The sequence below is a fragment of the Castor canadensis genome, chromosome 1 (assembly GCF_047511655.1).
Source record: "Castor canadensis chromosome 1, mCasCan1.hap1v2, whole genome shotgun sequence".
Classification (NCBI taxonomy): Eukaryota; Metazoa; Chordata; class Mammalia; order Rodentia; family Castoridae; genus Castor; species Castor canadensis.
The window spans coordinates 135,381,195-135,390,194 of NC_133386.1; the positions used below are offsets into that span (position 1 = coordinate 135,381,195).

At 33.4% G+C, this 9,000-nt stretch overlaps 1 pseudogene; it reads left to right on the forward strand.

Annotated features, from left to right (window-relative positions):
- Positions 1-2,515: 2,515 nt before the first annotated feature.
- On the forward strand, positions 2,516-3,388 carry LOC109676587 (olfactory receptor 1165-like; annotated as a pseudogene).
- The last annotated feature ends 5,612 nt before the right edge of the window (positions 3,389-9,000 follow it).

The following is a 9,000-nucleotide window of genomic DNA, read 5'->3' on the forward strand; positions in this document are numbered from 1 at the left end:
TATTTAGGAATATAGACTACAATCCACACAGATACACATAAAATATCAAAATATGCTTTGAATTTTAGATATATTTTGAGTATATAGGTACAAAGAAAGTAGAGCAGGAGAAAAATACTGATATTTGAATATCTAGGAAAGCTTTCTTAGAAAAGCTATACTGAAAACCTGCTATTGAAACAGGATGTAATATAAACAGTGTAGGCATTTCAGTGAACCAGTTTTTTCACAGGATAAAATTATAAAATACTTATGCAAATTGATAAATAACATTTTTGTGTACTTCTTGGGGGATGTTGTAGAAATTAATAAAGAAGACTTCTGATTTCATGCACTTCATAATGAAGTGCTGTCAAAAACAAATTATTGTCTTCAAGTCTATGGAATTGTTGGATTATAGTTTCACAAACTAGCAAGAGTCCTTCTATGTGAATAACTGCTGGTATCAGTAAGAATGTACAGGAAGCAACATCTGGTGGTGTTGTTTGTTTTTCATTAATCTTTACTGTCTTACAATGATCCCAACCTGAAGTTATAGAAGGATCAGCAGAAAGCCCAGACAGTAATGGGAAAAAGAAGATTACATAGCACATTGCTACTGTCATAAGACATCACTGGAAGTTTGAATAAAAAATGAATCCTAATTTTAAAACCCAATGGAGTCAGAATATAGATTTGTAAGCCTTTTTAGTCCTTTTCAATTGCTATAAACATTAGTGCAATTGCTCTACTCAATGAAGTAATCTTCCTTAGTTCTTAGGTACTAATTAGACCCAACGAACCATTATTTCGGCCATCACTATGGCTTGTGTGGAATCAATTTCTAATTTTTTTAGACAGTGTCTTGCTGTGTAACTTAGGATAGGCCTGAATTCATGAGACTTCAGCCTCAATGTTCTGAGTGCCTGGATTACAGGTAGGTATCACCATACCCAGCTCATGATCTTTTCTTTTTTAAGTAGTGAATGCAATATGGAGAACATGCACTTCTATAGTTGAGATGAAATCATGTTTAAGAAAAATTTAACAAATGACTCCAAATCATAATGGGATGAGGAGAAATGGGATGAGCACTGATGATTAGAAAGTTTAAAGGAAATAAAAATTACAGTGAAAGAATCTAGTCATACAGGGAGTCCTAAATTAAAGCAAGCAGTGTGTCAGGGATCTTACCAACTAGTATGACAGGTTATAGAGGCAGTAACGGGAAATAAGAGAAGAATTATGCTGGACATAAAATTTAATAATAAAAGCCTAGTATCCAACTTTGCCTAAAAATTTTAAATGCATAAAATTGGTGTTTGAGAATGACCAATAATTCATGGATTAATTTTGGCATGATAATGAATTTTTCTAATTTGTTTCAAGTAATTAACCACAAATTCTCATGGAAAGTAAAAGCAGTTCCCTGAATTCATTTTTTCTTTGTCTTGATAGGTTTTTCTACATCAGTAGGTCTGGATTTAATGCTTAATGACGCCTGCTTGGAATGGTTAATATTATACCAATTATTAAGTAAACACTGAGATATTCTTAACCAGTGTGAAAGAACAAGTGAGAAAAAAAGAGACAAACCAAAAATTTAAAGATGTTTATCCTGTAAGAATCAAGTGTCTATATTTTGAAAGCGTAAATTAAACTTTTTATTTTTCTTTGACTCACAGAAAGAGAAATCTATTATAAACCAGAAATTATAACTAAATACTGATAAAGGACTTCTTAAGATACATATTTAAATATAGAAGATATTTTATGATTCCTGAATATTAGAGTATACCTAGAAGATGTAAGAGTTCATTACAAAGAACTATTACAAAACAGAGTTTCCCCCTTAAAATTCTAATATTTGTTTTTACTTGCATATGCAAGTGTTGAATCTTCCCAAAGACTCCCCGACATGATCATGTAAGCACTGGTCTCCTCAGTGTTTTTATGTATACCTCTGTTTTCATATAACATGTCATAAACATCATAAGCTTCAAATGAATTTTTAAACAGTTTACATGAAATGATGATATTGAGAAGTGCAATGATTTTATTCCAGATAAGAAGGCCACAGTTCTAAAGAACAAAGATAATTCATCCATAATCAATCATCATTGAGTGGTCAAGTAAGAATCAAAAGTGAAGCTGGATGCCGGTGGCTCACGCCTGTAATCCCAGCTACTCAGCTACTCAAGAGGCAGAGATTAAGAGAATCATGGTTAGAAGCCAGCCTGGGCAAATAGTTTACAAAATCCTATCTCAAAAAAATCCTCATATAAAGGGGCTGGTGGAGTGGCTCAAGGTGTAGGCCCTGAGTTCAAGCCCCAGTACTGCAAAGAAAGAAAGAAGACCACAGTTTGGCCTATTTCTCTTTGCTTTTATATCAAGATTCAGCTGAGTTTCTAGCATTTCATCCTCTTCACTTCTGCTGCTCAGTTTTCCTTCCTTCATTCCTTGTGGTGTGTTAAATGAAGGGTAATAGTACATGATAAGGCAAATCAGAGCCCTGTGTCCATATTCATCTTGATCGGTTTCTCTGAATGCTCACACTATTTTAACCATCTACACAGTCACTGTAGTGGGGAATTTGGGAATAATTGCGGTCATAAGGATCAATCTCAAACTTCAAACACCTATGTACTTTTTTCTCACCCATCTTGCATTTTTGAATATGTGTCACTCCAGTGTGTTTACACCAAAACTCTTAGAGATCTTGGTTGTGGAAAACAGAATTATCCCCTTTGAAGAATGTATGATACAGTATTTCTTTGGATGTACATTGTGATTACAGAAATATTTATGCTAGCAGTGAGGGCCTACAACAGGTTCATGGCTGTTTGTAACCCCCTGCTCTACACAGTGGCTATATCTCATAAGCTCCATGATCTCCTGGTAGCAGGAACTTATATATATGGTGGACTCTGCTCTGTGACACTCACATATTCTCTTCGGCAACTGCCCTACTGTGGAGCTGGCATAATAAATCACTTTGGGTGTGAGTATTCTGCAGTCCTCTCTGTATCTTGCTCTGATTCCTTATTCAGTCAAATGATATGCTTAATTATTTCTATATTCAGTGAGTCTTGTAGCCTCCTGATTATCCTTGCCTCCTATGTTGTCATAGTTGTGACTATCATCAGGATGCCCTCTAAGGGTAGGCTCCAAAAAGCCTTCTCTACCTGTACCTCCCATCTGACTGCCATAAACATTTTCCATGGAGTCATTCTCCTTCTCTACTGTGTTCCCCACTCCAAAAGTTCATGTCTCTTTGTAAAGCCACTACCACAGTTTATACTGTCATGTTCCCCATGCTGAATCCCCTCATCTATAGCTTTAGGAACAAAGATGTGAAGGAAATAGGAGGCTCATCAATTCCAAACTGCATCCTCACTTCATGCTGTGAAAATAGGCACGTTTACTCAAATCTTAAGTACAACTACTTATTTCATATGCACTATGAATGGGCACTTGAGTCCTAAGTGAATATAAGTTGTTCTTAATAAAAGTGAAATAATCACAGATGTTAACTGCCTATATGAATCCATGCTTAAGCCCTCATGATTTATACTTAAGAATCAAGCAAGGTATATAAAACACAACTTTCAGTTTCACCTCATACTGTATTTCATATAAAATGGGAATTTCCTTTACTATATACTAATGTACTATGAGAATATTGTCTGCATTTAAGCAAGATGTTGAAAATACAAGCTACTATCTATATGCATCACTCACTTTTCAATATCAATGTAAAATGTTGCAGTTCAATAAAGCTAGTTCAAGCCTGCTTATCTGTGTCATGATTTTGTAAAATTCTATTAGCCAATGGAAACAAGTAACTGAGTCCAAAGTAAATGGTAAAGAATTATTTCTGACTCTTGTGTAACTAAAAAGTTACATAGCAATACACATATGCTAAAAAAACAAAGCCTTTCACTCTATGTTTCAATATATCTAAATTAATCATAACTTTTGGTAAATGTGGAAATATATAATTTTCCTAGTTTTACAAAAGTTTTCTATCAGTTTGTGGGCATTTGATTGACTGAATTACATGGATGTCTTTGTGAGTCACTTGCTAATCATGGTTATATTTCACAGGAAAGACAAAACCTTGATAAGTTACCACTAATGTGGTTCAGATTCAACTGCAGACAGCAAACTATGTTCTGATTTCTCCTAAATTGTGAGCCAATTTTTTTCCAAAAGAGAAAAAATTTCAACTCCCATTATTAGAAAACTTTGCTTCTGAACTATGTAAACTAACCTATTTATTTAATGTAACAATATTTCAAATCCATTAATGTAATTCAACACATAATTTTGTAATTAACAAAATTAAGCAACAAAAAACACCCATAAAAACTACCTAACATATATAGAGAAATAGTTACTGAAATTAAGCAATTATTTATGATAAAAACGCTCAGCAAACTAAAATATATAGCAGGTAAAGTTTATTGAAAGAGAGAGCTCAGAATTCCTTTTCTTCTGAATAATGAAGCATCAATATTACATGAAACCTCAGCATTTAAATTTTACTTAGGAGAAAAACAGTCTCTTCCCCTTAGATAAATTTTAATCAACTACAGTAGAGAAAACATAAGTGATTTAAAAAAATAGAAGAAAACTCTATTGCCATTTGATGATTTTTTTTTTTTTTTTGGGACTGGATCTCCCTGTGTTGCATGGGCTGGCCTTGAATTTTCAATCCTCTTCACTCATCCTCCTATGTAATATTTTGTAAATACAATAATCACTCAAAATAAATTTAAACCTATATGTCTACAATGTTTCACAGAATTTATTATAACATTTAAATTTATTAGCAACATTTCTGCTTCAATGTAGAAATACATTTATATTTAATCTTTTCAAGCTTCAGCAATATATAAAATCTGGCATATATTTATTCTAGTAATTCAAGTTTGATATATGTTTAAATTCAATCAAGAATCCAGCACATTAAGAAAAAGTCAGCACATTAGATTGACTTTGACATATACAATAAAAATATTTGATAAATTTTCTGTCTTTTATTAGTCAAGGTTCTCCAGAGAACCAAAACATATGTATAATTTTTAGCTTTCAAAAGGCAGTGAAATTAAGAGAGTTAAGTAATTGGATCATATTGTATGAAATTTGACAAGTCTGGAAGTCCTCAGGATAAGGCAGCAAGCTGGCCCTCCGAAGAGCTGGTGCTGAAGTTTCTCTCTTACTATGAAGGCCTGGTTGCCAGGAAAGGCAATAGTGTAGCTCTACTCCAAACATCAGAAGGCTTGAGAACAAAGGAGAGTAAATGTGTAAGTTTGAATCTGAAAGCAAAAAATAAAATTTCCTACACCTAAAGACAGCAAACAAGATGGGTTCTTTATCACTTGCAGAAGGATTAGCTTTGTTGTTCAACTCAGGCATTGAACTGATAAATTAGGGCCACTTTCTCTAGTGAAGGCAATCTGTTTTATTCAGGCCACTGACATACATGATCTCGGAAAAGAAAACAAAGTAATAAATTAAAATAAAAATAAAATGTCAACTTACACACTAAGTTAACCTTCTCATGTTTATTCATAGTAAAATGAAATAAACAGAACGGGAACTCTTAGAATCAGGAATAGAAGAAAAATTCCTAAACTGTTACCGCACAGCTCTACTGATATGACAATGATTAAAATCATGGTGAGGATGATGATGACAATAATAACCTTGGTAAAAGATTGATATTTTGTGGGAATTTTTCAAAATAACACAATTTTGGAAGAACAAGCATGCTTGTAATATTTATTTTTTACAAACTATGAAAATAGTACAACTTCACTTACTCTACATTTATGCATTTCTGTAAATTATCTTTAGATCAAGTGTCCTACTTCTAGATATTTGTTTTTGACATTATTATAAGTAGTTCATTTAAAAATATTTTATTTTGGTTTGCTATCATCATATAAGTATATAATTATTTTGTATATTTATTTTAATTTAAGTGTATTGGAAAATTAATCTTTTTTTGTTTTCCAATTAATTTCTACATCATGATATATTTTTATCTTTAAAATATATCTTATGTACAAATTACATCTACTGTTCTCTCTCTTTTTCTCTCTCCCATACTGTCATTTAAACCTGTATATATGCATGTACTCAGAACTGTGTTGTTAAATGTTCTAGTACAATGATTGATGAAGTAAGGAAATGTGGGAAGGCTAGGTCTGGTGGCTCATGCCTCTAATCCCAGCTGCTTTGAATGTAGACATCAGGAAAATTCAGGTTTGAAGTCAGTCCAAGCAAAAAGTTTGTGAAACCCATCTCAACAAATAAGCTTGCTGGTGGTAGCTCACTTCTATCATCCAGCTACTCAGGAGTCACAGGTAAGAGGATCATGGTCTGAGGTTCACACAGGCAAAAATGCAAGATCCCATCTGAAAATAACATAGCATGAACAGGGCTCAAATATGGCTTAAGTGGTAGAGTGCTTACCGAGCAAGTGAAGGGTCTTGAATTCAAAATTAGTAAAGCAAAAAAAGCTTAGTGTGTGGCTCAAGTAGTACAGCACTTGCCTAGATAGACAGAGGCCCTGAGTTCAAACCCCAGTACCACAAAAATTAACAAACAAGTATCCAGGCTTGTGATACCAGCTAGGAGGAAGGAATAGGTAAGAGGAGCACTTGTGGTCTGAGGCCAGTTGTGGGAAAAGCACAAAACCCTACCTGAAAAATACCTAAAGTAAAAAGGGATGGACATGTGGCTCAGAGCACTGCCTAGCAAGTACAAGTCCTGAGTTCAAACTCTGGTACATACAAAAATATCTATCATCTATCTATCTATCTACTATCTGTCTGTCTGTCTACTATCTATCTGTCTACTATCTATCATCCAAATCATCTATCTGTATATACATATATGTGTATCATTCATGTTTTGAATTGTAACAGAGTAATATAGAAAATCATTAATTTTGAAATAGATAGAACTCATTGCACTATTACTCTTGTGCCCACTTGGATTTGAGATAGGATTTTGCTAAGTGTTTCAGGCTGATGTAGAATTTTCTATGGCTCAAGCTGGCCTTGAACTCACAAAACTGACCACACCTCAGAAATGCTGGGACCACGAGCATGTAGTACTAAGGACAGCACTTTTTTTTTTTTTTTTGGGTCTGATACTTGCTAAGCAAGCCCTTTACCACTAAAACAACACAACCAGCCCTCTATGAACTGTTTCAGTATGATACATTTCTTAGGTTTCAAAGCATTTTTGTGGTTTAATATCAGTCCTGACTTCAAGTGAAATATCAGACCAAATGTATTGATACAGATAAGACATAGAAGATTCTAAGCAAGCATTATTTTGTTAGTTATGCCTTATTAAAAACTGGTCACACATGTGAAAGTACACCTAAAAAGCTGCTCAAATTTTTATGCCAAATTCTTCATCTTACCCAACTCTTGCTGCATCAAAATTACCAATCCCTTGAAATAATTTTAGTATTTTTGCCATTAAGTACTACTATATAAATGTATTTCTCATTATGCCATACGCAACAACCAATGTGGTATTTTTAAGGGGTTAAATTCAAATATCCTGTATTTATCTCCTGACTGAGGAACTTTATGATTAACTGCAAGAGTCACAATACATGGATTTAAACATCAGTGCTATGACTTACAAGGCTGTTCTGAAGAACATAGCTGGGTTGTTAGGAAAATGCAAATACTTAATGTATCACAGGGCTCTGGAGCCCCAGTTAAAGGAATATTTAAGATATAATTCACCCACATGGTTAGGTGTAAATTGATGTTTAGTGTTTATAAGGTATGTTTCTTTCTAAATACACGTGAAAATATGCATACAAAGGAAAAAGACTAAAGACAACATACCAAGTGTAATTATGTTGGTGGTGTTGGAATAGATGTGGCTATGTATTCCTGTTGCTATTATTTTCACGATTTTAAAAAGTATGTCTTCTAATTAGAAGTACGTAATTCTTAAATGAAGATGAGTGTATTAATTGTTTATAAGATATATAAGGAGAGAGGAAATTTCCTCTAATTTCTTTATTTGTAGTTAATGACAACAAGTTTTCAAGATTCTCCAGGGTCCTTGTCCCCAAAGTCAAGAAATTAGATATGAACCTTGGAATGTATATTTGAGGTCTATCATTTCCTTGAGACAGTTTAATGTTCCTCCCAAAATGTTTTGACATTTCAGAAAACTGCATTATTTGCTTGTTTCTTTAATTCTCTTTTACAAGAATTACTCAGTGCTTTTGTAAGAACATATTGAAATTGAAGAAGACTATGTATGCTGCCTATTGCTAATGGTGATGACACAAACAATTAAAAATACACTTCAGGAAAAGTCTGGCTTTGGATGAGCCATTTCAATATTAAGCATCTATTCAATTTTATATTAGGTATTATGAAATCCAGAGAATTTGGGGCAGGGAAAAAACTACGTGACCTGGTGAAGTAATATCTATTTAAATTTTTTTGTGATACTGGAGTTTGAACTCAGAGCCTACACCTTGAGCCACTCTACCAGTCCTGTTTTTTAGTGATGGGTTTTTTTCAAGATAAGGATCTCAGAAACTATTTTCCCAGGCTGGCTTCCAACCATGATTCTCCTGATTTCTTCCTCCTGAATAGCTAGGATTACAGGCATGAACCAAAGGCACCCAGCTATTTATTTTTGTTAATGATCCATATTAAGTTATCAAATTCTATGTTCATTTTTCTTATGATCATTTTACTGAGTTTTGAACTATCCTTATGTCATATGTTGTATATTCAAGTATTTTCAAGTGAAATATTAAGTTTAAGATTTGTCCTCATCTAATGCATAGATTCAGGAACATGGAATACAATACACAAAAGAATATACCCATAAAAGTAGCAAAATATGCTAGACATTTTAGATATATTGTGATAACATTAGGTGCAAGGCAATAGGAGCAAGTGAAAATACTGATATTTTGATATACAGAAAAGGTTTCTTAGGAGACTTGTTTTAAAATTT